General features: G+C 40.7%; 1 protein-coding gene across 5 annotated transcripts in view; it reads right to left on the reverse strand.

Moving 5' to 3' along the window:
• The window catches only part of INPP4B (inositol polyphosphate-4-phosphatase type II B), a 257958-nt gene that overhangs the window by 164590 nt on the left and 65642 nt on the right, over nucleotides 1-27726 (reverse strand). Inside the window, exon 3 of one of the 5 annotated variants that reach the window (XM_077934059.1) lies at nucleotides 6942-7093. The exons of the other annotated variants lie outside the window; for them this stretch is intronic. The gene's annotated coding sequence lies outside the window, so the exon portion shown is untranslated. The remainder of the gene's footprint in view (nucleotides 1-6941; nucleotides 7094-27726) is intronic. 5 annotated transcript variants of the gene reach the window in all.

Below are 27726 nucleotides of genomic sequence, written 5' to 3' on the forward strand. Positions count from 1 at the left end.
AAGAATGGAAGCAATAAGCATGGATATGTTTTGAGTGGGGTAATATATAAGAAAGGGACGCGGGTGGCGCTGTGGGTAAAACCTCAGTGCCTAGGACTTGCCGATCGTATGGTCAGTGGTTCGAATCCCCGTGGCGGGGTGAGCTCCCGTCGTTCAGTCCCAGCTCCTGCCCACCTAGCAGTTCGAAAGCACTCTTAAGTGCAAGTAGATAAATAGGTACCGCTTTATAGCGGGAAGGTAAACGGCGTTTCCGTGTGCTGCACTGGTGGTGGCTCACCAGCTGCAGCTTCATCACCCTGGCCACGTGACCCGGAAGTGTCTTCGGACGCCGCCGGCTCACAGCCTCTAGAGCGAGATGAGCACGCAACCCTAGAGTCGGACATGACTGGCCCGTACGGGCAGGGGTACCTTTACCTTTAATATATAAGAAGCTGCCTTATACCAAGTCAGACATATTGTTCACAACCCAGTATTGTCTAGCCATGGCTCTCTAAGATTTATCCTGGAACCCTATCCTTTTTTCACTGAACTTGTGAGCCACATACACTAAGTGAGGTGCCCTACACCGCCCCAGAAAAAGAAAAGTAGGTCCTATTTAGCATGCTGAAGATAAAAGGGAGCCCAAGGACTAAAACCTGAAGGCTATTCTGATACAGAACACAAAATTATACACAGAGGCGTCATGGCAGAAAAAAGTACCGCTCTTGAGCACTTTCAGTTGTTTAATTTCTATTGATAAAGTGTCTGACATGTAGTGCAGAGTGTCATTTTAATTTCAGAGATGATTCAGTAGTAATTAAATTTAACAATGGAAAGGGACTATGTTCCAAGACGACGGGTACAGTTCTGCTAAATCTCCATCAGGCATAATCTCATCTACTTAAGTATAATAACACAGAGGCTTGCAAAAATAGTATTATATTTCCAGTAGTTCAGAACATTTCTCTGCATGTTTCTCTTCAATAGCATAAAGGAGAGTCTGTTTTAAAACAGCAGTTGTTAGCTAACTCATTTAAAACAGGCCTTTGCTGGTTTAATATAGGTTTAAACGAACTTTATGCTGAGCTGCAAATTGTTCTGTTGGGCCTCCTTTAACAGGAATGTTTTATGTTGTTATTTCTATTAGGTAGGCTCCGACTAAGGTTCTCAGCCACACTTCCGCTTGATCCATGCCTCGAATACAAAGGTCAGAGCAGTTTTCCGCTTCTCCTTTGTTTTCTAGGCACAGGTCTGAGCGGATTTGCATTTGCTTTGCAGCTTTCTCCTGGAAAACATGCTCTTTACTGCTCAAAACCCATTTGCTGTTTGGTCCAATTCAGGGGTAGAACATGGTTCTCCTGGGGGAAAGCAGTGGGGCAAACGGAGGTTTGGATGAGCCCTAAGTCATATTCAGAGTAGACCCACTGAAGGCAATGGACTTTAGCCTGTCTATCCATTGATTTCATTGAAACTACTCTGAACATGATTTAGTTGAATGTCATCTGTTGATTTTTGTTGTTTTAAGTATTGCACTCTGCATTTTTAAAAATATTGTATGATGCTTGTTAGCCTGTCTAAGCTACCTAGCTAATTTTATTCATGAGTGGCTATATAAATTTAATGTTGATAGCTTACCTCTTCACAGCAGTGATTTAAAGCTCAATTTCCTTATATTTTGGGTTGTGATTCTACCCCCTACTCCAGCCGTCCTGCTTAGCCACCTTTCCATACGACTACTTTTAAAAATATTTAGAGCTTATCTATTTTTAGGTCATTCTATGTGGGTATATCTCAGGGAGGATGTAAATGAGGAACTTCCAAACTTTGGTAATCTACAAAAATTGGATAGCAGCATAGGCACCTATTGTCAAAACAATATTTTCCTAAAATATACACAGACAGAATCCTATTCTGTTCACAGATACAGCTCTTTGAAAAGTTGTGTGCTGATGCTCTGAAACTATTCAGATTAGATTTGCTTTATTTGTTTGATGGGTCTAATCATTTAATAGAAGCACTAAGCTTATAAATAAGCTTGTAAGCCACTCAGATTTTTTTTAAAAAAAAATATGTAGAGCAGCTTAAAAATTCAGAAATAAAACAAATAAAACTCAAAAACTCTGTATAGGTTGCCTTATACAGAGCCAGACTCATGGCCATCAGTCTCCGTGTTATCTAAACTTCCTCTAGAATCTCTCAGGGGTTCAGACAAGAGCCTTTGCCAGCATTATATGGAGATACTGGGTGTTGAATCATCTGCCTGAGCTCTACTACTGAGCTATGGTCCCCCCAAAATAGCAGGTTTACCAATTTCCCCATGTACGTGCTCATATTTACAATAGCTCAGTATATTAACCTGGAAGCAGCCCTCAGGAGAGCATCAGAGGTGAACTGAAAGAGAAAAGGGTCTATTAAAGAAGTTTCCACATGGGTCCAGTGTGGGTTCGTATTTGAGCAGTGAGGCAATGGGGCACACTCCCACGAGGAATGTTTGGGTTAGGACAAGCATATTTTATTGTGCAGGTTTGGCTTGTAGATCCAAATTGTAAAACAGGTGTGGGGAGGCGTGTGCCTTCCATACATTGCTGGACTACAACTGGACTACAACTCCCATCATCCCTGACCTAGAATACTTAATAAACACAACTGGAATATTGACCACATCACTGTGGTCTATCAGATCTTTCAGCAGTTACAGAAGTCCTATATATGCAATGCAGTCAATTGCTTCTTTCAGCTTCTGCAAAAGTACTTCTTAGTCTTGATTGCTTTGAGACGTCATAAAGCCAAACACCATCTGTTACACAACTAGCTGCTCAGATATAAGTCTTCATTTAGCTCACACTAAAGGAAGCTTGCAATCTACTTTCAGTTGCATCTGTTTTTCCAAAGAAATTTGTGTTATGTTTATGTTATAAATTGAAGAAACATTCGGATAAAATTACAATTAGCTCTGACTAACTTGTTAACTCCAGTACAGTAATTATCTGGCTTGGTTATATTGCAATGAAAAAGATTCAGGTTGAAATGTCAAAAAACAAAAATGTGTGTCCTTGTTTTCACAGCTCTGAATTAAAAGAAAATGAAATTCCAGACATGAAATGCAGGCACTTCGGAATAATGCCTTGCCACATGGAGCTATTTCTGTGCTACTGTTTGAACATAATAACTGAGTCTAACTATGCATCCACATGCGAGCTTGAAAATTAAATGGTTAGGTTAAAGTTAGATTACTGAAATGCACTGTATGCTGGTCTGCCTCTGAAGGCAGTTTGGAAAATGCAGCTACTGCAGAAGTCAGTGGACAGACCACTGAAAGGGACTCGGAGGTAGTAACCTATGACTCCGGCTCTACTATACATGCACCAGCTGTCAATTTGTTCCCAAGACCAATTCAAAGTGCTGTAGAGCTTTGCCAGGCTTAAGACCCCAAAACCTCATAACCACCTGAGATCAACACCTGAGGTCCTTCTTTGTGAACCCTCTCTGAGCCATGTTCAGAGGATGGCAACAAAAGGACTGGTCTTTTCTATGGTAGCCCCCCCCCCCCAAATTGTGGCATGCTTTCCCTAGGGAAGCTCGTCTGCCACAGATTTTGACAATTTTTCTAGCACCAGGTCAATATGTTTTTTTATATTCTCCCAGACATTTGGACAGCACTGGTTGGCAGTCTTTAGGTGGTAGTTGGTGTTCAGCCTGTGTACAGGTGGATAGCTTGTGTTGCTTAGGTGACTCCCCCCCTCCCTTTCGACAAACACTTTTAGTATTTTATATTTCCTTCATTTATTTTTTATTAGTGTAAATAACTTCAGGGTGCTTTATGGAGCTGCAAAGTAATATATAAATACAATAAGCCGTATGAATTAGTTTCTCCTTCAACTAGCATGATCTTCTAATGGCTATATATGCATTACTCACTAAAGAAAATGTAGCCTCCAGGATGTGCTTGGAACAATGCACAATTAAACAAGAAACCTTTGCTAAAAGGAAGCTGTGAAACATAACAGTATTACTGGACTTTTAAAAAATAAAAGAAGAAGAAGAAGAAGAAGAAGAAGAAGAAGAAGAAGAAGAAGAAGAAGAAGAAGAAACCTTTGCAAGCAAGCTAAAATGTATTCAGCAGAAGTGGTTGAAAACCAGCCTCTCTCACTGGTGCAAGGTCTTTTTATATTTTTCAGTCATGTATTATTTCCTTAAGCAACAAAAGGATAGGAGTTGTTCATTTGTTAGGTGGGATCAAGGGAACCTTTCAGTTTAAGAAATACTGCATTTTAACACTGCAAAAAGCCCAATATATTATCCCTGGGAAAATGCAGTACTTTGGTTGTCCAAGTGTCATGAAGTTCTTATTCGATTGTGCCCTGTGATTTCAGCCTTCCCTCTATCTATGCACTTTTGTGAACTTTAAAAATGTTTAATGACAACAACAACAACAACAACAACAACAACAACAATATATTTATACCCCACCCATCTGGCTGGGTTTCCCCAGCCACTCTGGGCAGCTTCCAACAAAGTATTAAAATACAGTGGTCTGTTAAACATTAAAAGCTTCCCTAAACAGGGCTGCCTTCAGATGTCTTCTAAAAGTCTGGTAGTTGTTTTTCTCTTTGACATCTGGGGGGAGGGCGTTCCACAGGGCAGGTGGCACTACCGAGAAGAACCTCTGCCTGGTTCCCTGTAACTTGGCTTCTCGCAGTGAGGGAACCGCCAGAAGGCCCTCGGCGCTGGACCTCAGTGTCCAGAACAATGGGGGTGGAGATGCTCCTTCAGGTATATAGTGTTACCTCAGGTTAAGTACTTAATTCGTTCTGGAGGTCTGTTCTTAACCTAAAACTGTTCTTAACCTGAAGCACCACTTCAGCTAATGGGGCCTCCCACTGCTGCCATGCCGCTGCTGCAAGATTTCTGTTCTCATCCTGAAGCAAAGTTCTTAACCCGAGGTAATACTTCTGGGTTAGCAGAGTCTGTAACCTGAAGCGTATATAACCTGAAGCGTATGTAACCCGAGGTACCACTGTACTATATAGTTTGTTAGAAACAAAACCAAAAAACTTTGGTTTGGCAGAGAGGAAATTTCCTAAAGCCACTCCCGATAAAGGAGGGGGGTTGCGGGCTCACGCCCCATCTACACCCTCGCGGGACTGGCTGCAGTCCCGCGGGACTAGGGGATTCTCAGGTCATTAGTATTCATTATTCACAGCGCTAGCCAATCGGCTGGCGGCGGGGGCAGGCTTACTGGGGGCATTTAAGGTCGGGGCAGCCAGTGCTCGCCCCTTTTCTTCCCTTCCAGCTGCTGCGGTGTCGGGGTGTCGGGGTGGTGCGTCTGTGGATCATCGGCCACAGCATTGTTCACTGGGCAAGATTGCGGGCAGTTGCCAGGGGCTGGTGCGGCGAGCTGCAGCTCCCAAACCACGTGGAAGTTTCCTGGGTCGCACGTCGTGGAATGCGTTGGGAGGAATTTTTCCCAGCAGTAACAAAAAGAATTGCAGTCGAAGGCCCACCGGATGCGCTGGTCATCCAGCTGGGAGAGAATGACCTAGCTTACAGAAAAGGGGTGGACATAATGTGGCATATTTTCAATGACCTGGAGGAGTTGCGGGCCTCCTATCCGAACCTAACAATTCCTTGGTCATCTTTGCTTGAGAGGCGCTTGTGGAGGGACGCCATGAATCCCGTGGCCGGATAGAGCCAGGAGGATCCTGGAGCGCTCGGTGGCACGTAGAGTGGCTGCGATGGGTGGGCGGGTCATTGAGCACCCGGAAATCCAGTTTAGCAAGGAGGCCCTCTACCGCGGGGATGGCGTGCATCTCTCTGATGCTGGTAACAATATTTGGCTTGCTGACATTTTCCAGGGGATCAGGGATTGGTTACAGGTCTGAGGGTATTGGCGGCGAGCCTGGCTCGTGTGGCGGTTAGGCATTGGCAGGAGTATTATTATGCAAATGAGTTGGGGGGGAGGAACGCCATCACCTCCCCCAAATGTTGCAGGGTAGTTCGTTAAAGGACTCCGGGGGGTGTCGCCTCGTCCGAAACCTATGGAGGCTAGGGCCTAAAGCGCGCTCCCGAGCGGCAACCCCTCGGGGAGCCCCTAGCGATGTGCATCTCGGGGGCTCCCCCTGTTGGTGCTTAACCCTTCCCGGTCTTATACCGGTTAGTCTGATAGGGCCAATGCCTAAAGCCAATACCGCTCTTACCTGTAATCAATAAAGTTGTGGCCATTTTCGCCCATTAACCTAAATTCTGGTGTCCGGTGTCTTGATTTATTCCATCTGTGGGAGGGGGCGGGAATCGCCACGCAACTACTGCTGTTCCTCAAAGTGGAGGCATTTTCATTTAGTCAGTGACAGTAGACTGTTGGGAAACTGATGGAGGTTCCAAGAATCCCTTCTGAAGCTAAAGTGTACATTTGGAAGATAGGTTTGGATTAAAAAGTCCTGCTTAGCAATATATTTCCAGAATTAGAATTGCAAAATATATTTTCCCTGCACTTGTTTATTTTCATACGGAAATATGCAATAAATCAAAAGCAACTGTCTCATGCTCATATGTCAAAATAACACTGCAGTCAGAGAGGCATGATTTAATCTCCCTTCACTTTACCTGACTGCAAAGTAAAATGATGGGAAAATTGTGGTCAGTCTTCTGTATTTAAAGACCCATAGCAGCAACCTTTCTGTTACCTGTACCTGTATAATTCCAAATTAAGACTGTGGAATCATTAAGCACAATTTAATATGAATGATGGAAGTAACTATAATTACATCTCTCCCTCTTCCCCTCTGTCTGTCAGGGGAGCCACAAATCCCAATAGCATTTTAGCACAAATAATCACTTCTACTTCCTCTGCTTTCAGGTAGGATTTATGTCACTCTGGAAAATCAGCCATAAATTACAGCTGGAATTCTAATATGAAACTATCACTATCAGTGGAATACGCTTAATTAGTGCCACCTACTTACCACACATTAGTATTGTATCCCAAGCTCAGACCTTCCCAGTGTTGACCCAACTGAAACTCTGCAAAGGCTCGTGGTTCTGATGTGCTTCTATCAGCTGATATCTCAGCTAAATTTGCTTCACAGCTGACACCAACATTAGCATCCATAATGTTCTGATTATTGCACACACACACAAAAAAGCATTTTGGAGCATTTCTTATTTATATTAAGAAGAGAGTGGTTCAGTGTCACTTTTTATTTGTCACTAGTTGCTCTGAATTATCAGGGAAGGTTGTTCATTCAGTTTTGCAGCTTTTCCATTGTATCTGCAATCCTGGAAGTAATATACCTGTCTTTGGAGTTTTATTATTTTAGAAGAGTATATTTGCATTGCCTGCCATGATTCAGTAGGGCTGATCTCTGTCCATTTCAGGGATTCATCCCATACTGGGGGGCAGGGATGGATTTCAACTCCCAAAAATAACAAAAGGAGAGAAGAGGCAGCTACATAAAATTATTCAGGAGACAGGGCAGAATTTAGTCACTGAGAGCGGGGAAGGTCTGTTTCCCTTTTGTTTATTTTTATTTTTCTATTTAAAAAAAATCCTTTGGTGGCACAGCAGCAGAGCTCTGAGAAAAAAATGAGACTTCAAATAGAATTTTGAAAATTAAAAAAGAGTGAGAATGAGAATATGCAATTGTAAGCCCTCTCCTCTCCCTGAAACATTTTCAGGAGTCACATTGTGACCTCCAAAATAGCTGCATCTGCTTCCAAATGGCTTGGCTTGTTAGGAACAGTTGTTCTGGTCCACCCCTTTAGTACTCAGGCAACTGAGCACCTGAGAAAGAATATAAAGTTCTCAAAACAAACAATTAACCAGCAACTTAAAAGAGAGGATATATATCCCTATTAGGACTCCAAGGATTAGGAAACAGAAAGTCATCTGAACAAAGTCTATATTCCAAAAGATGATAAATAATTTCTAGATTAAAAATTCATCTTGAGTGCAATGAAGAAAGAGAACTTGCCTGTTCAGACTGAAAGATGAAATCTATGTTTAATAAAGGAGGTTATCCTTAAACAATAGTAATCGTTTTAGTCTAGAATATTATCCAGCATACCAGCCATGAATACTGCAGTGTGAAGCATCTCAGTCTTAAATTTTAACAGAGAGAAAGAGAAAAGGGGTAGTTAGCCTCCAGCCTGTGGGTCTAATTAGGCCTGGCAAGGTTCATATGTGATGTCAGGTGTGAGGCAGGTAAAGGCAATGCTGCCTTCATTTTTCAGTCCATTTGCAAGTGGTCTTCAGTGGTGAGCCCCTTTCAAGTTGTCACCTGTTGCCATAACGATGGAAGGTGATTGACAAGTGGGTGGCACCACTCTGTCACCACCAACCTATCAAAGTTGGCCTGTGCAGGGAGGGAGCTGAATGAAGGAAAGATCTTACCCACAGGCTGGATCCAGTTCCCCACCCTGAGCTAAATAATTGGCAAAACTGGCATGTAACAAAACTGACATGGATCACACTTAAGTATGATATAATTCATAGCAGGGCGGAATCTGTAACTTGGCACTCTGAGCCTATGCAGCAAGTCTTCAGACTCAACAGTTTTAAGAAATGTTCCTTAGAACATAATTTATCCAATAAGCATTGGTAGAAACTGATAGCTGACGAGAATACTGCAAAATTACTGGTAGATTAATAGGTTATGGGCTGTTAAAGTGTTGCTTGAATCAGCAAGGTCAATAAAGTAACATAATTTTGCCATGAACTTCAAGTTACACTGAAATAGAAGATATTCATTCCTGTCACAACTTGTGCTATTGCTTCTAATGATTTAATCTTGTACTTGACTTGATGTGAAATCAGACTTTAACAGCAGTCTTCAAACAGCCGATAGTGAAAACAGGCTTGCTCTAGGGAAACTGCAATGGAGTTTCCCAACAACAGTGTTTGTTATTGTAAGCAGAATCCAATCATGAACCAATCAATCACATCCTTAGGACAATTCTGGATTTGATAGTGCTTTCTGGATGCTGCGTGGAATACTCCTTTTAAAATTGGAACACGTGTTAAGATTTAATCTAGCACAAGCTCCCTATTTTGACAATTGCAGTGGATCATAAAACTGAGATAACCTTTATGAAATAATAAAATACTTTACTCAGGGTTACATAAAGGCACGGGGATTATCTCCTTCCCAACCCACAATTTACTGAATAAAACAAAATGAGTGGGGCTAACAATTAACAAATAACAAATAACAAAATAAAGGATGCGAGTGGTGCTGTGGGTTAAACCCTAGGGCTTGCCGATCAGAAGGTTGGCGGTTCGAATCCCCGCAATGGGGTAAGCTCCCGTTGCTCGGTCCCTGCTCCTGCCAACCTAGCAGTTCGAAAGCACGAAGTGCAAGTAGATAAATAGGTACCACTCCAGCGGGAAGGAAACGGCGTTTCCGTGCGCTACTCTGGTTCGCCAGAAGCAGCTTATTCATGCTGGCCACATGACCCAGAAGCTGTACGCCGGCTCCCTCGGCCAATAAAGTGAGATGAGCGCCGCAACCCCAGAGTCATCCACAACTGGACCTTTACCTTTACCTTTAACAATTACTAATAGATTACTGTTTGGTCTTTAGAAAAAAAATATTTCTCTTTCTATAACACGAAACATTTAAAAAATGTTTTTAAAAATCAATAAACTCAATTAAATTGCATCAATAAGAAAATAACAAATCAGTGAATCATATTAGACATTCCACTTAACTGCATCACTCCTCAGAAAAAACCTGGCTGAACAAATGTGTCTCAAGCCAGTGCACCCAATACTGTACATACCTGCCTAATATTTATTGGGAGCAAACGAGAGGAGGAAATGCTTTACACAAATAATATCAAGTCTGGCGTACTTTTATCAAACAAATATGTAATAATGTCATCCTTAGTTAGAATAAGAATCTTAGCATGTTGTAATGCCCACCTTTAATTCAATTAAATTATTATGGTCCCAAGTTCTTTTCCAGCTCAGATTTCAATCCAAGTAGAGAAGAGTTCTTCCATCCCCTATCCAACAGACGTACCTCTCTGGGTTGCAGCTCTCAAGAATCCTGGTGCCTGGGATAGCATGTGTTTCCGGCACCAGGGAGAAAAGAGAACTTTCCCTCTTTGCTACTGGTACCAGATAAGAGAGGGTTGGAGGCTCAGAAGCAAATTTAAAACTCTTAGGGAAGAGAACATCTTCCTCCAAGAGTTCTCCAATGCTACTTAACATGTTTGCTGTGGTCCCTATTAAGCACAGAGGAGTTAACCCAACAGTATAAGAAAAAAATTCCAATTCTCATCAGCCCCAGCACACCTGGCTACTAGCCAGGGAGGATGGGAGTTGCAGTCCGGCAACGTCTGCAGGGCCACAGATTCCCCATCCTTGACGTATACCATTCACCAATGCAGAAATGGTTTAACTAGGAAATAAAATTCCAGACAAGAGTTAATTTTAATCTGAATTGTAGTTGGAAACATTGGGTACTATAGTAACAGATTATATAGTTTACTCCAGGGGAAGCCAACATGGTGCAGATGCTGGGTTATAACTCCAGTCATCCCTGCCCAATGACTATGCTGTGCGAGGCTGAAGGAAACCTAAGTCTAAGAAAATCTGGAGAGCATGACATTGGATACCGCTGGTTTAGCCACAAGGTGGAACTGGACTCGGTACTATTCTACTGCTGTTCTACTCATATCTGTGAAATTGGCCTTCACCTGTAAGTTTACATTCAGTATCCTGCAAGCAGTCATTTCTCTATAGATACCTGATAAAGGTGGCACAACTATATGGATTGGATTTGATATGAAAATGCACCGGAATCAACCAACAGAACACCACTACAAGTTTGCTTTTATATGCACTGCATTTTATGATATTACCTAGACACCTCTTGACATATTTTCTTTGATTCTTTGCTGCATTGTAGTCATTCTTTCACCTCCAGAAAGTACTGCCATTAGTGGCCTGCTCTTTATATTTGTGTAACAATGTTCATTCAACAAACAGCTCCATTTACACCGAGGCTCCTACAGCCATTTAATGAGAATCTGCTCTTGGGTCTCCAGACATTTGTGCTCTAGTTTCAAACAAAACCACCTCGGCTGAAAACGAATCAACTTTTTTTCGTGCCTTGTATTATTCAACATCATTTGCCCCCTCCTATGAGGCATAAAGTGTTTCAAACAGATATTCAGGACTGTGCCACAAAATATCCAGCAAATGTACTTCAACATAATGAAAGCAGCCTTAGTGGCTAAGGGAATCTTTTTGTCAACTTCAACTGGTACAGCTGTGGACACTTCAGGAACTGGATAGCATGACCAAAGCAGTCAATGCATTGGTAACAGCAATTACTGCCATTCACTCTATGTGAAGCAGCTTCCCTTGAGCTTGGCCCAGAAACTGCAGTTAGTTCAGAATACTGAGGCGCCATTGATGACAGAAGATATTTGCACTGTTTGCCAACCTGTTACTAGACCAAATTCAAGGTGTTACCATTTAGTATAAAAAGTTTGGGACACATCTTTTTAAAGGACCACCTTCACACACACACACACACACACACACCTAAATCTATGGAACTGGCACTTTTACAAATGCCACAAAATGTTTATCTGCAGTTGCAAAGAATCGATCCTTCAGTGTGGCAGCACTATGGAACTCCCTGTCCATTGATATCAGATAGGCACTTTCACCGTATTGCTTTCAGCGCCAGCTAAAGACTTAATTTTGTTTAGGCAAGCCCACTCAGGGCAGATACTTTGATCTTATCATGCACATTGTCAAAGGCTGATTATTTTACCTAGATTTCGCTAAGTAATTAACTTTTGATTTTAACAGTATTTATGATGAACTTTTTTTAGTCTATGTAAACAGCTTGGAGTTTATGAGTGATTCAACAACACAAAATAAACAAACAAACAAAGCAAAGTTTTGCATCAATTTTGGAGAGCAATCCAGGCCCCAATTTCTGCAGTTACACCAGTGTTGGGGGGCAGCACTTCCCTGTTCCACTGCTGCTACAGATTAAAAGTATTAAAATTTTAGTCCAATGCATAGACCAGGAAATAAAGGACACGAATGAAACATCTGAAGGCACCCTAAGCTGCACTATGGTTCCATAAATGTTTCTAAATTCCCTAGGCAATTTGATCACCGTATAGAAGGAATGTTTCCTGATAGAGAAGGCCTATGCATATTTATTCAGTGAACAACAAAATCTACTCTAAACTGAAATTCATATTTATGACATCAATATGTCAACTAGCATTGCAGATAAAGACTTTGCCCTGTGATATATGCTGGTCATGCTCATGTGGTAAATGATCCCTAATGGAGAAACGGTAGAGCAAACAACTATACCAAGAAGATTTTCTCAATTATGCAAAGACAGGACATGGCTGAGTGATTACGATAGGAAATAATTACATTTATTTCTATCATCTTCACCACCTCAGTGGTAGTGCTGACAATTTATGGGACATATGGAAGAATATATCTATGAGGGAGCACTTTATTGCACCTGGTAAAAGAAAAAGGGGGTAAGCACTGTCAAATCATATTAAAGAACATAGCAAAATTGGGGGGATCACACTGAAAAGATATATCACATAGAAGCAAACTAGATAGACAACTGCAAGTGATATGTTGAAACTACTGTGTTGGATCCTGTTGGATCTACTCAAAGAAAAGGGGTCCTGGTGCCAGCTAACAGGAGGTGGAGGTGATCTTCACCCATTCCCCTGAAATCCCTGAAAATCTTATGCAGCGGTTGTGGGAACCTTCCAGAACAGCATGGGAAAGAGAAACTAGTGAAACTCACTCTCCTTCCATTGTGGGCACCTTCACGGAATCAAAGTCCCTTTCTTTCATGGAAGGATTTCTTCTATAATTGACCCAATACACACACAAGGTACAGCAGAGTATTTCAGCGTGTCTATTCATATTCCACCTGTCTTGCACAAGGTGGTGTACAAAGTACAGCTCAAACATAGTAATTTAAGTCAGAGTTTCCCTAACTGTGGTCCACTGACCACTAATTGCAAATTTCATTCATACATGGTGCGTCTGTAAGAATACAATTAAAAATCATACAGTATCTAGCACAGTGCATTGCCATTGCTACAACAGCAGAAAAAGTGGTCCGCCAAGACCTTCAGTAATTTTGAAGTGGTCTATGGAGAAAACTGTTAGGGGATCACAGGTCCAAGTTAAAATAAACAAAACAAAAAAACCCCTAAAATCAACATAAGGATCTGGTCCAGCAATGAGCGGTCAACCAGATGCCTATGGGAAGCATGCCAGCAGGATGTAATAAATATAGTAAATATTTGATTTCAGATATAAACCATGGATATAATTGGATAGTTTGATAGATGCAGACTATAATCCTTACTTCATAAACCAAGTTAGGAAGGAGTTGGGTAAATACGTTTCTACTTATCTGAATTTCCTGGCCTTGTACAAAATTAAATAGAACAAATAATAGCTATTAATAAATTAGGAGGCTGCTTGAGGATTAGCTTTCTTTTCCTATCACATGAGTACCAGCTTTTATTAAAGAAACAAATGTTATGAAAGCAAGTATTCAGGTTAATTAACTCTCCTAGGTTCTTTTTTGTGGTGGGTTATAGTTGCTGTTTTACTTTGTTTTGATCCAAGTAGAAGTTCATGCATGTAATTTGACTGAAAGTGAGCACCATCAGCATTCATATGTGGGGGGAAACAGTGTATCATGATGTGATTAGGCTTGTGAGGAGGCCCCAGACTACTTGCAGTTAAACAATTGTAATTGTTTCTGGCTACAATCGCTAACTTAGTAATTGTAGGGATACTGTTGCAATTTTTAAAAAATTCTATCCATTCTACATAGACAAAAACATGACACGTACTAAGTCATCGGGCCAAGGTGTATTCACAGTCATGCAGCCAAATGTTATCAAAGGTCTGTAATTTAATTTGTTTTTATTAATTTTTTTAGTTTAAAAGAATAATGAAATTTCTATACTGCCCTTCATCCGATGATCACAGGGTGGCATAAAAACACCAAAATACTTACCATAATAACAAGCTAAAACAATACCAGAGAGAGAGAGAGAGAGAGAGAGAGAGAGAGAGAGAGAGAGAGAGATATTAAAAGGCCATAGATTGTTTAATTAGCCAAAGGTCTGGGAGAAGAGGAAAGTTTTTTCCTGGTGCCTAAAGATATGTAGTGAAGGCACCAGGCGAGCCTCCCAATTCAGGATAAGAAAATACAATCAATATAGTCAGAACTGCTGTGACTCATATGTCAAATGAAGTCCATGAGATGATGGAATCCTGTAGAACTACACTATCGTTAAATGATTACATGATACAGACAGCCTTTTTGGCATTGAAGTTAAATTTGACTGTGTAGTGTTATATACATTAAGTCCCAACTGAGTTTCTAATAGAAGGATTATTAATATTTCCTTTGACCACGAAGAATGGGATTTTCTTCAGAAGGGCATCAAGTGTCTTTCATACAGGTGCAAAGTTGATGTCCTACATTAATGTGATACACAGTGTGCCACCAGCAAAATTAGCAATTAATGGCTGCAATGAATGTCAAACAGTAGGGTAGCTCACTCACCATCATTTTATTTTCATCTTACCACTACATCACCTAGGTCAGGGGCAGTGGGGTTCCTACTGTCATGCTTTCAACTTGAGAGCAGGAGAACTGCCAGCCAAAGTTCAAGTCTCTTGGCTTGAAGCTTCAAACTGTTGCCCATCCAATCTCCCGTGTACTTCAGTCAAATAGCATAGCTGAAATGGCCAAAGCAACATGGGGAGACTAACAGGCTTTGGGTGTGTTCAGAAACTAGAAGACCCCAGGAGTCCAGTTCAGAAGTTAATTTTGGAGAAGTATAAAGTAAAAAATAAATAAATGGGGGGGGGGGAGTGGAAGAAGCAGTGAGTATATACAATAAAAATAAAAACACGAAATCAAGTATTCCACTAAGCAAACAAACCGCAAAATTTACTCTTATGGTCACCTTTGCCTATGATAGCTTCTGGAATTGGTTGAAGTGTGTACTACAATGGGGTGATGCCACACATGAAAATGCTTGATTGGGCTGATCATGACTGACAACTAGAAGGCAATTGATAAATGAGGAGGGACCCACAGGCCATGCTGGAAGAAGAGGTGATTAATGCTGACATTCTCCAGCAGAAGTTGAGAAGAGGGATGGAGATGCCTGCCAAACAGAAACGTGGAGGTGGAGGGATGCTGGTTTTGTATGTGGCTGACAGGGTATCATGTTATAGAGTCTGCAATTCCAGCCAACAAGAGGGAAGATTTAAAAAATGTCCACCTAGATAGTTTCAGGAGTTTGTGACAGTGACCAAGTATCTCAGCAAATTGCTTTTCAGTAAGGCATAGCTTGTGTTACCTAGATACCCCTGGATAACTTTGCAATGCAATGAAATATGTAGTGCTATAGTCAGGATACAGAACAAGCATAGAAATATTCACGTATTATACAGTGGGAAGTTTTAAACAGGAACGGACACAAGTAACTTGGAACCTAGGGGGGGGACGGTATATTTAGGCTTACAAATTTTAATGGATATAGATGTCCTCATCCTTGCAATTATAAGTCGTATACAGGATATTGAGAGGGACTCCAATATATTTGATTATGGCTGCCATAGGTCCAGGATTTCCCAGAAATATCCAGGATTTGTCCACTGGAAATAGTGTCCAGGAGCAATTTCTGAAAATCGGTAAAAATGTCTGGCAACCCTAATTTAGATCATTAATTTAAAAAATAAAAAAAATATTATCAATGATGCAGAAAAGTAATTTGTGTAACACATACAGGGTTGGATTCCAAATGAACTTTCCATGAGTTCCAATGAGGCTTCCACTAGACTAGAGGAAAGGCAATATTCGCTTATTCCCTTGCAGTTCCCTGTGCCATCTCTTACAGTGTTATGGAAGGACCTCTAACTATCTGGGGCTGCTTTTCAGGGGCTCTGGGAAAAGAAGAAACCACAAGAATTGCTTCCTTTCCTACTGTTGGGAGAGGATAGGATTGAGGTTGGCAACTTAATTAATCTTAATGAATCTTGCTCGCAAACTAGTGAAAGTCAGAGATAAACAGCAACAGCGAAATAATAGACTCTGCAATTACGTTATACCCTGCTAATGAATAAATTTACACACTTCAAACAAAATATTAGATCTATTCTGCAGATTCCCTTTTGGAACAATGGTGTCCTTTCATTCTGTATACTGTATTGTAAAAGAATGAAGCCGGAAGAAAATTGACAGGAAATACTTGCTATGGTATGCAATATGTAAGTGTCGCTCTCTGAATTACAATTTTTTGTTGCCTTGTATCATTTTATCAAAGGAGAAAATCTACTTTAAGAAAAGGATTGGAATTTGAAAACATGGGGTGATTTTTAATAGCTTACATTTTTCAATCTCTAGAGCAGACACAGAAGTTACTCTTTTTAGAACACCCAAAAGGTAATAACAGCTCAACATCCAGCTGGTTGCTAGGGCTCTATACCGGGATGCTAAATGACAGAATGGATAGTCTGCTAAAGTTGCATAGGATTTAGAAACTGTTTGCAGTTCTTCCCATCTTAATGGGACCAACATTTACAAGTTTACATTTGTTCTTGTTGGATTTCAAGTGTTTCACCTTAACGATGCACAAGAGAAGGATTTAATCAATATCAAATTGGCACAAGTCAACAAATATAATATTCTGGAACAAAAGGCCTGTGAAGACAATGCCAGTATATAGTTTAGTCTCAAAAGGTTGCACTGGACTTAGTTGTATTCGGATGGAGTCAGGAGTTTCCTGTTACTGATATGTTCTTGTTTCAGGGAGACAATTAAAATTCTTGTGCAGCTTCCTGAGTGGTGTGTCCTTGGAGCCTTCCATAGCAGGACAAATGTCATTTTAGGTTGTATTAACAATATAACACTCCCAAGGCTCAAGAAATAATAGCATCCCACTAGTTTGCACTATAAGACCTCTTCTAGAGTGCTTCATTGAATTATGAGCACCACAGTTCAAGGAGAATGTTGTATAACCTGGAAAGCACTCAGCAGAGAGCCATGAAAATGACAAAGGGTCTAGAAAAGGATGCATATAAAGGGAAGACTGAGGAAATTCATAGCATTATCCCAGAGAGAGGAAACAAGCTCAACTAGATGATGTGAACCACTTTAAGATATTTCCAAAACAAGGTAAAAATAGTTGTTCATCCACCCAAAGTAGGAAACAATGGCTTTAAACTACAGGTATATTTATATTAATTTAAGGCTGTATAAATACTGAACATTTAAAGCACATTCCCATCCCCCAAAGCATCCAGAGTGACAATTCCCAGCAGCCTTAACAAACTACAGTTCCAGCATTCTTTAAGGCAGGAACATGCTTTAAATGTATGGTGTGAAAGTAGCCAAAAACAACAGTCAGCGATTAGATAGACAGACAGACAGACAGACAGACAGACAGACAGACAGACAGATATATGCCATGTGAAAACACATTTTTTCCTGAAATTTTTTAACAGGGGTCTAGACCATATTTAAATACAAGATTTTGGTGTAAAGAATCCAGCATAAACTGGCTGTGTTGCTTCAGTTTTGCTGAATGCTTATAGTGTCCCCAACTGTTTGGGAAATGGAGCTGTCATAACATTAATGTTTGCAGGCCACATTCTATAAAGAAAGGAAAAGTTGCCATTGTAGCTGGGAATAAATGCCTACAAAGGTGACCAGAACAGGAGATATGGCCAAAGCTGTCATGAAGGGCGACAAGGCCAATCTTTACTATTACTATTTATTTGTATATGATTTGGGTTTAATCGGTTTTTATTTGTATAACTTATGCTGTTGTACCTTCTGAAGGTAATCATCTTCTTATGTTGTGAAACGGCAAGTTATTTCTATCATACCAGAAAAACTATTTTGCTGAGATACGCATGTACAATGAAGGGACATTTTGCTGTGTGGCATTGTTTGGAAATGGATATTCATATAGTGGTACCTTGGTTCTCAAACACCTTAGTTCCCAAATGCCGAAAACCCGGAAGTAGGTGTTCCAGTTTTCGAATGCTTTTCGGAAGCCAAACGTCTGATGCAGCTGTCGGCTATTGTTTCCGGGGTGCCTGCACCAATCAGAAGCTGCGCCTTGGTTTTCGAACATTTCGGAAGTCAAATGGACTTCCGGAACAGATTAAGTTTGGCGCTTTTGTTTTTGCTATTTATTTTGCATTTTTGCTTTTGAGGCTTTTTTGGTTAATTTGTTTTTGTGACTGTGTGAAACACAGTTCAGCTACTGATTGATTGATTGATTGATTGATTGGATTGTGGGATTGTGGAAATGGATAAAAGCCCCCCATGCAAACAGTGACTATCTGCAGGTAAGGAAAAATGTTTTTAAAAATTTTACCATCTAAAATAAATTTTACCATATAAAATAAATAAGACAGTATTGTATTGTATTGTATAGTACAGTACTTGATTATTGCTTTTATTTTATGGATCAGTGGTCTCGTTATATAGTAAAATTCATGTTAAATTGCAGTTTTAGGGGTTGTTTTTAAAGTCTGGAATGGATTAATCCGTTTTGCATTACTTTCTATGGGAAAGCGCGCCTTGGTTTTGGAATGCTTTGGTTTTGAAACGGACTTCCGGAACAGATTAAGTTTGAGAACCAAGGTACTACTGTATAATGTTCTAACCTATTATTTGTGGGGGTGGGGGAGAAGGAGAGAATGACATTATATTGGCATTTATGTTTGGGAATGTTGTCGTATTGCAGCAACTGAAAATCTGGCAAGTGATCTCTCCATCTGTGTGTTTAAAATAAAATAAAATGCATGTGTTCCCATAGACCATTTGCAGTATATTGCACCTCTGGGTGAAACGAGATACTATGCTAATCACGTGATTAGCAACCACACCAGTGTTTCTTTGTTTTTAATATCAAGTAGAGAGATTTTCATGAGGAAAGCAGCATGTGAGAAGGCAAGGTTTATTTGTTTCCTCCCCACCCACTACCTTGATTAAAAATTCCCCATGTGGCAATTAGGTTTTTTTGCGGGGGAGCTCCTAGTGGCACAAATCAGAACTCATTTCCTAAATATTATTTCAGTGCAGGAGTGGACTTCTGTTGGAAGCATAGCTGCGGAGGGAAAGGAAGAAACTTCTCCTCTTCACACACTGCTTCTCCCAATGAAAATTGCCCCCTCCGTACCAAATATAATTTAAAAAATAAACAAATACATAAAAATCATGGCCATGGTTGCAATCCACTTAACTAATATAACTCCCACATTTCAATTTGTTGTTTGCTTGCTTGCTTTTGTTCTGTGTCGATCTTTGCATCTCTGGAAACAAATTTGAAAACACCAGTCCTAACAGATCAATGTACTACTACGATTCATCTATCTTAGCTGTAGAATGCTTATATTTTTAGCATAGTTATTCTTTTGACAAGTGTTTATGTGATGGATCACCACTGCTTCAAAAGGTGATATGGTATAGCTACAAAGAATTCCATTATTTTACCTTGCTGCATTTACTATGCATGGCAGGTCTGCTTCTTTAGAGAGCTCTTAAAGAGAACCGATTAAGAGCAGAATAACCTTATACCTTGTTGCACTGTTGTCAGCTCTAGTAAGTAGCCCTGAAAACAATAATTCAAGGGAATTTGGAAAGTTCAATCCAAATTAGTATTCCACAGAATTTTATTGCTATGCATTTCCCAAAAGGCTTATGCAACAGTAGTCACATTTTGTACAGCCGTAAAACCATGACAGCCTCCACACATATACTTAAGAATATAAAAAAGGTTAAAGCAGGCCAATAGTGCATCTAGTCGAGCAATCTGCCCTCACAGTGGTCAACCAAATGCTTATGGGAAGCCAACAAGCAACTGCAACAATGCTTTCCAGATCATATTCTTTCCAAGCAAATCATATTCAGAAGCATACTGCCTCTAATACTTGGGGTAATACATAGCCTTCACATACCCACCAAGCGTTCTTGAAAAAAATGAGACATCCCATTTTTCCATGCAAGATTTCAGTGGCCATTTTGGGTGCTGCACTCTCATCCTGAAAACGCACTTTTTCTAGGGCAAGATCACAGAGTGGGTCACATGACTCATCTGGGAGCACGTCCTGGAAGATGCGTATCCCGGGGGTTTTTTATCTGAAAAAGCTAGACGCTATGCCATCATCATGGCTAGCAGCTATTGACAGCCTTATCCTTCATGCATTTGTTTAATTTTCCTTTAAATCTGGTGCCCAGTGCTACATGCTGTGGTATCAAATTCCATAGCTTAACAAAAAGGAGATACCAGAATGAGGCTCTCTTATTTTTGGCCTCTTTGGTCTCAGCAGATTATTTGGGTCCCATAGATAAAGAGACATTATCCTAAGGTGCTTAAGGGGGTGCCCAAGACCAGCATCATGGTGGCTAGGTATCACCTCCAATATCAGGGATGGCATGTCTTTGAATACCAGTTGTTCAGGAGCACAAGTGGTGAGAGTGCTGTTGTACTCAAGTCCCACTTATGACCCTTCCATAGGCATGTGGCTGGCCACTGAGAGAACTAGATGTGCCTTTTGTCTGATCCAGCCAGGCTATTCTTATCCTGTGTTCCTTTGGACAGTTTTAGTTTCAGTTTCTGATTTTCTCCTTGCAGAGAAAATCAGCCAGTATCTCTCTAAAGGGGAAGATAGGATACTAGCTGATTTTCTCTGCAAGGAGTCCTTCCTAGTCCTGAAAACAGCAAATGAGGTTTGGGGGCAGGAGAACACAGGGCACGTAAAAGTAAGGAAGGCATCTAGCTAAGCCTAAAGTGGAGGACCAAAGAAGCCAGTTCCAATGCTCTGTCATGAGGACAGAGAAGAGTTGTGTGAAAAAGCCTCTTGGAAGCATACAAAAATGGCAAACCTTTGGAGCAGTTTTTTGGGCAAAAGATTGAGCCAGTGTGGTGTAGTGGTTAAGAGCGATAGACTCATAATCTGGGGAACCAGGTTCGTGTCTCCGCTCCTCCACATGCAGCTGCTGGGTGACCTTGGGCTAGTCACACTTCTTTGAAGTCTCTCAGCCCCACTCACCTCACAGTGTTTGTTGTGTGGGAGGAAGGGAAAGGAGAATGTTAGCCGCTTTGAGACTCCTTCGGGTAGTGATAAAGCGGGATATCAAATCCAAACTCCTCTTCTCTTCTTCTTCTTCTTCTTCTCTCTGCCCACCTGGTTGTTGTATTTTCTTTCATCCTTCCTTACTCAAGACTTCGCTCCAAGACTGCAAAAGGCATGGTATCACAACAGCCAAATGCTTTATCACAGCATTTACAGAGCAATTCTCTGAATATTTATGCACAGGGAAGCCACACTGTGTTCAAAGGGGCGTAGGACTGTAGCCACTACCTTAGTGTTTCATAAGACTCACCCATACTGCAGTGACTGCAGAAAAAGTTATCACCAAATTAATGGAACTGTAAATCTTAGCATATTTTTGACATATTTGACATTGCTGAGCTGCAGTCAATCACTGTTCCCTGAATAATCAGTCACAAAGCAAAATATATGACAGGCTCTCTAAACAAAAGCCTTCACTTGACAAGAAATGATCCAGCAAGGGAATGATTTAAAATGTATTGATTTAACTAGGTCCCCCTCTGTCATTTGGAAAAAAATCAAAGCCATCTTAGAGGCATTCTCACATTAATTGCTTTCACTAGTTGTGCCACTGGATAGCTCAGTTGGTTACAGCATGGTGCTGATAACACCAAGGCCGCAGGTTTGATCCCCATATGGGACAGATGCATATTCCGGCATTGCTGGAGGTTAGACTAGATGATAGGATTTCTTCCAGCTCTACAATTCTATGATTTACTATTAAAGTGACAATAAGTCACCAACTGGAAATCAGTAGGAGAGCTCTACTATCACAAGTACTCGTTGTTTCTAGTCTAATTCTGTCAGTATCGGAGACACCATAACTATCACTCAGCTACTATGAGAGGTTAGTATCCCTGCATCTAGACATGATACCAAACATTTACTTAATTATTATTACTTAATTATTATTAAATTTATATCTCATCCTTCTTCTCAAAGGAGCCCAGAGTGGCATGGATGCATTTTAAAAAGCATATTACATAAGGTTTTGATGCATTCTGTTTACACATGTTTTGTAGAAACCTGAAACTTGTGCTCCTGGAAATGTGCATTACTGATTTAAGACAAAAGCCTGTAGGAATTGAAAGAGCCCACATTTGGTTAGGCATGCTAGAGGTCCCGATTCAAATAATAATAATAATATTAATAAATTTTATTTATATCCCGCCCTCCCCAGCCGAAGCCGGGCTCAGGGCGGCTAAAAACAATAAAACAGTACAAAATTACAAAAGTACCCTTTTGAGGTGGATGCTTGCTGTATGGTTTCGGGCAAGTAACTAATTTTCAGCCTAACCTATTTCACAGGATTATTGCAAGGAAAAAAGGGAGATAATCCAATGTATTATACAAACATGAGAAATGAAAGCAAACAGAGGGTTTATTTTTTATTTTATTTTTGCTAATGTTAAATATAAAAAGGTTAATCTATTTGTTTCTTAAGTCAGTCCATTTGGAATGAAAACACTTCTGTTAAGAGCAGACCTCTGCACTAACCAATATTTTTCTCTATCCGTTACACAAACACAGGCAACACAATATTTTGTATGACAATATGTCATTATGGAATTGCACAAGGCTGAGTTTTATAAGACAGCACCTTTTTCTTTGAGAGGGTTCTACGACAAAAGGTGTATTGTCTGTTTATGCACTGAATAGTTTGTTTTGTTTTTCTTTAGATCTCGAAATGGTTCAGTAAACAGTAAATAGCAGGACCATAATTATTTTGAAAATCTGTTGTATTAGGACAGAAAGCCTCTTTTATTCAAAAAGCCAGTTATATACCAGATGCTTGATACATGTGGATATATGGGAATAAATTAAATAACTTGGACTTTAAACTTTAAATGTGTTTGAAATGCTGCCAACACCAGCCATGCCCTACGAACACATTTTCTGATATAAACATACGTATTCCTTTTATAATTCTGAAAGTCATAAAAACCTGCATCAAGAAGAAAGTAGCAATTTCAAGTATTTTTGCATTGTTATTTTATGATATGCTGAAACATAACTTATAAAATAAATGACTTCTTTCAATTTTCTTCGGATAGAGGCACACACATAAGAGGCATTCTGCCTTGACTGAACTAATCACTGGGAAAACTCTTGTTGGTTTTAAACAGACTTGGCCCAATAAAACCATCCAAATAGTTGCAGCAGTTTTAGATACAGTATTCAGGACCAAGCCTAGCATAGAGGCAAAACCCAAGAGATGCAATGGAAGGCAGTTTAGCCATTAGCAACCCAGGCAGATATCCTGAGCATCTCAAACCTCCTTGCCTTGCCACTTGGCCAATTAGCATCACAAAGTTTGGGCAATAGTGGGACATAGTGGACCGGCTTGAGATTTCTTCATTCAGATTCATCTCCAGCCAATTGCAGGAGGAGATGCCAAAGATGTGAGTGGCTCAGTGGAAATGACACTGGACCATCCTCATTTGAAACTAACAGTAAAGGACAAGGTAGAATTGTTCGCCATCATGTTCTACATATATGACTTTCTGATCATCAGCTCCCTCTATTAATAGCTATTACAAAATCCTTTGGTAAACCTTTCAATGTCCTCTGGGTGAACTGTGTTTTGCTGACAAAGTGCAAGGCTGAAGGTGCTACTAAGAGATTTACTTGCAGTTGGACAGTTCCAATCCGCCCCAGGAAAAGCTAGCAAGCTTGAAAAATGTCCTCATGAGTATGCTGATTTTCAGCAACTGAACAGGTGCCACTCTGCCACTTATCCTTTCCTTGCTTGATGGTCACCTGAGGAAGGCTCCTTCCTTGTGGCTGGTTATGGCTACAGGCAGCATACCTGACTCTCCATCATGATCTTAGGTCAACTAAAAGAACTCAAGGATGCCTTTGAAAAGGTGGCTGCCCATTTTGGTTCAGTTTAATCCCGTTGGGATTTGGCAGGATGGGCTTTCCATCAAGAATAACTTGCAGCTGCACTCAGATACTTCTAGGCCAAAGATCTCTTAAGAATCTTAAGAGGGGTGGGGTGTCACAATTGGAGATAAGCAGAATTGCCAACAATCCAATAAATTTTTCATTGCTTTCCGATAGCGTTAGGGGTCAGGCTGTGACCGACAGTGTTTCCAAGGGCCTAAAGGATGGAACAAAATATCCATTTGTGTGGCAATCTGGCATTGAAGAAGGTTGTGAGAAGTCATCTCATTTAGGGTCATGTGCCTGACACAGTAATTCATCCTGATTTGTGGTTTGCTAATCGTGTCTTGGAGTGGATAGTGGCATGGTCAGGAACTATAGTGAATTCAACAGAACAGATTCTTTTCACTGCCACTTGGTGCCTGCTTGACAGCAAAGCTGCTTGCGAATGATCTTATAGGCTCTGTGGAATTATATCATAGAGACTACTAAATCTGCAGATCTTTTGCACCTCCCAAGACATTGTCCCAGAACATTTCTTCTTTTTCCAAAATCAAACACTATATAGCAATCTGTGCAAGGGAACCTGAAGGACTGGAGGCAGGAGGCAACAGAGAAGTCTTCCTCAATGTGGTGCCAGAAGTTCTGGATTACAGTTCCCATCATATCAAATTATTGGTTATGCTGGCTGGGAATTGTAGTGAAAAATATATGGAGGGTATCAGGCTGGGGGGGGGGGGATCACTGCTCCAGAGCAAGCGGATGACAGTCACTCATGTGACCTTTGTGCTACTGTTACAGCAGAGCTCCTACAGGACTGCTCCTCTGTATCTGGCAAATCCCTGTTCACTACTGTTACAGTAGTCATCCTCTTTGGCACCCAGGAAGTTGGTATCGGCTTCCCAGGAAGGTAAGTCTAGATATGTGTCTGAGTGGAAGGACATTGGTGTGCAAAGGAAGATGTTGATTCCCCAAATCAGGTTGTTTCAGATCAAAGGACAGAGAACTCTCACTCAGTTACAGGGATTCAAGTACAGTTGTCTTAAAATTTCACGGTGCCTTTGTTTTTCTGTAATGCCAGAGTATGTATGCTACTGAGTTGTCTTCTTTACAAAGTTTGTTTGAATAAAACATTCAAACCACATGAAGATCACTTTATTTATAGAGTGATCCAGACCGCCTTTACACCAGGTGATAGGGGTGTTTTTTTCTTGGTTGGAGGTATCCCTCTGTCCAGCCCTGTTGCCTGCAGAATGATGCAACCACAAAGCTCCCTTACCGCCTGCTGAATGTGTAGATGGGTAAAAGGAAATAGGTGAGCGATTTTCCTTGAGTTCCTGCTGCAGCCCCCGAGTTACCCTCTATACTGCTCCAGAGGGTCTTGTAAACCCATATTTTCAGGGGATTGCCGGGGGGGGGGCAGGAGAGATCCAAGAGCATCTCATTTTATGTGCACAACTTCACACAAGGAATTCTAGATTCAACCCATCATGAAGATGAATACTGCCACTTCACTTCATAATAAATTGGATCCAATACTTATTTTACAATACACCCTTGTGCACCAACTGGCACAGCAATATATTTTATTATTCACTTGGGTTGCTGCTGCCTTATCAGCTTTTGTGGTTTTTGCAGGCCAGTTGTTTCTCAAGAGCACAGCAAGTAAATGGTCGTTTAATTGGGGAATTTGTGTTTCATAATGCCAGAAAGTTAAATGGGCAAAAATATATTTAGCCAAATGATCCTCTCTGTAAGCAGGGGGGGGGAAGTGTGCAGTTTTTTCAAAGCTTGCACAAAAACATACTTGATTTTGTCTATATTTGGAATTGATATTATCCTCAGGTACTTCCTTCACCTCTGGCTTTAATTACATGATTAATGGGTAAATAAGACTTCGATACCAGCAGAGAGATCCCATGGGGCTCATTGTCCCATCTCACTTGTCACCTGTGAGGAGCTGACCATGAGGAACAAATGTTCAGAGGTAATGAGAACAGGTGCATAAGTCCCAAGCTCCTAGTATTTAATGCACATTAAAACCAAAATTGGACTGCTGATTCACAATAGCAGTTCTCCATTGCCCAGCTTTAGAGTTTGTAAAGCAAGTCAACATTAGCATTCATTGCTAAAAAAAATTCTTTTATAGCTCGTACTTGTGTTCCTACCAGCATACTTTCTTTTTGATACAAATCACCTGTTTTCTATCTAGTATCTATCTTTAGAAATTTGTTTAGAATTGACATTAGAAGAATGAAAGATCTTCCTCTTCCAGCCAAGTTTGTAAACACATCTATCCTCAGCACGTCCACATACATTTCAATTATTTTATCAGCAGGAGGGAGGAAACTGAAGTGTATCCCAAATCCCTTGCCAGCTCATATTCTATAGGGAAATTCACATGGGGGTTGTTCGTCTGCAAAGCCAGTTAGATATGAGATCAATTGAGAAAGAGACAATCGGAGAATTATAGAGTTGGAAAGGACCTTGAGGGTCATGCAGTCCAACCCCTGCGAATGCAGGAATCTCAACTAAAGCATCCATGACAGATGGCCTCCAACCTCTGCCAAAAATCCTCCAATGAAGGAGAGTCCATCACACCCCAAGGGAGTCTGCTCCACTGTCGAATAGCTCTTACTGTTATTCCTGATGTTTAGTTGCAAGTTCCTTTCTTGTAACTTGAAGCCATTGGTTCAGGTCCTAGCCTCTAGAGCAAGAGAAAACAAGTTTGCTCCATCTTCTATGTGACAGCCCTTAAGATATTTGAAGATGGCTATAATATAGTTTCTCAGTCTTCTCAATACCCAATTCCCTCAACCATTCCTCATAAGGCTTGGTTACCAGTCCCTTGATCATCTTAGTCACCTCTTTTGCATACATTCCAGCCTTAAACATCCTTCTTAAACTGAGGTGCCTAGAATTGTATGCAGAACTCCAGGGGTTGTCTGACCAAGGCAGAATAGAGTGGTACTATCATTTCCCTTGATCTGGACAAGGGATGCAGCCTAGAATAGCATTCATTTTTTTGATAAGAAGGAGCTAACAGGTGAGGAGAAGACAGAGTGGCCCAATTATCTCAGTCCATGTGCGCAGCATGTGTGATCTTGGTAGCAAAAACCAATATTTCTTTCTTCCTGTGCTGTCTTACTTCCATAACCACTTAAAGGCTCATTCACTCCTGTAAGATACCAGGCATTTGATAAATAAGTAGATAATGTCATACAGCAATGAGCAATCCACATGATGAAATGTACTTTTCAGAGCTTATGACACATTTTGCTCATAGACCAGAAGTGCTGTGGTTTAAAATTCCACAAAAGGTGATAATTTGTTAGCAGGAAAGCAGGATGAATAATTAGTAGGCTAACCACAATGTCATTTTTTACTTGCAACAGCACAGGCATGTTAAAAGCAGGCAGCCATTCCAGATCAATTGTACACATGGTGAAAAAGAAAATGTGGGTAGTAGCTTTCCCTGCTCCCCCAAAAAGGCACTGAACCTCATTTTCAAGGTGTTACACTATGCGGTGTAAGTTAGGCCAGTTTTGGGGAAACCACCACAGCTCTGTAAGCAACAAACCAATTCAGCCATAATATACACCAAAATGAAGGTAAGGAGCTGGGCTACAATAGCTATATAGCTGTGGAAGTTGATCTTTGTTGTGTTAACTGCTATAAGGGATCAAGCT

This window comes from Podarcis muralis, chromosome 9 (genome assembly GCF_964188315.1).
Source record: "Podarcis muralis chromosome 9, rPodMur119.hap1.1, whole genome shotgun sequence".
In the NCBI taxonomy this organism is placed as follows: domain Eukaryota; kingdom Metazoa; phylum Chordata; class Lepidosauria; order Squamata; family Lacertidae; genus Podarcis; species Podarcis muralis.